The sequence below is a fragment of the Phytophthora infestans genome, genomic scaffold, assembly GCF_000142945.1.
Source record: "Phytophthora infestans T30-4 supercont1.46 genomic scaffold, whole genome shotgun sequence".
In the NCBI taxonomy this organism is placed as follows: Eukaryota; Oomycota; class Peronosporomycetes; order Peronosporales; family Peronosporaceae; genus Phytophthora; species Phytophthora infestans.
The window spans coordinates 665,327-666,416 of NW_003303713.1; positions in this window are offsets into that span (position 1 = coordinate 665,327).

Here is a 1,090-nt window from a genome sequence, read left to right on the forward strand (position 1 = left end):
GACGTCCATCCTCCGCCATTTCGATCCGGAACGTCAACCTACAGTAATAGTCTATGCTAGTGATTGGGCGGTCTCAGCGGTTTTGGTACAAGAACATGAGGGGATCTGTCATCCAGTCACCTTCGTTAGCCGAACGCTAAAGCCGAATGAGATGAATTACGGGGCGGTGGAGAAGGAGATACTAGCACTCCTGCGGGTGTTGGATCTCAATTATAACCTGCTGGTGGGAAGATATATCCGGATCTTGACTCGACACTCCACGCTCGCCTGGTTGTTCAAGTCGGCCGGTCTACAAGGACGGTTGGGACAATGTGCAGCTTTGCTTTCACCATGGACACTGGAAATCATAAAATGTTCCAAAGGAGAAGACGAGATCCAGGGAGTTTTGGCCGCAAGCATCACCCCCAGAGCCAAGATGGACGAAGCACTGACTAGGATCGCTCCTAAGAAAGAACGCAAACGCCGGATCCATCGATCCCGACGGTACAAGTGGATGAAGATCTGTACGTCCTGAGTATCGATGGATCTGCTCGCGTGCGGCGCGGAGGAGGAGCATACAGCGCAATTCTGTGGAAACTGCCCGGATGGGAAGTGGTAAGGGCCAGATCCACCTACGCGGAAGGCCTCACCGTAAATGAAGCGGAGTATAACGGACTCCTGCTGGGGTTGGATCTACTAAAGGAATAGGATCCGAAAAGGCTGGTGATATGTGGAGATTCGAATTTGGTGATCAGACAGGTGCGAGGCGAAATTGACTGCAAGGCCCCGGCCCTAACGCTGCTACGACAGAAGGTGATGGTCCACTTACGTGGTTGGATGAATCACGAGCTGGTACATGTCAAGCGAGATTGGAATGCCAGTGCAGACAGCGTGGAAAGTACCGCTTTACGAAATCAATGTGGTGTTGAGGTGGAGAGGCCGATCGTCAGGATCTCATCACCCTAAACCGACTAGACGATGTGGTGGTGTTTGGATCCGTGAAGAGGACGGTCCAGGTTATGGCTGTCACTAGATCAAGAGGACGGGTTAGATCCAGCCCCCATATCCTAGATGAAGCGTTTGTGAAGGGAGTCCGTATTGAGCGGATGAA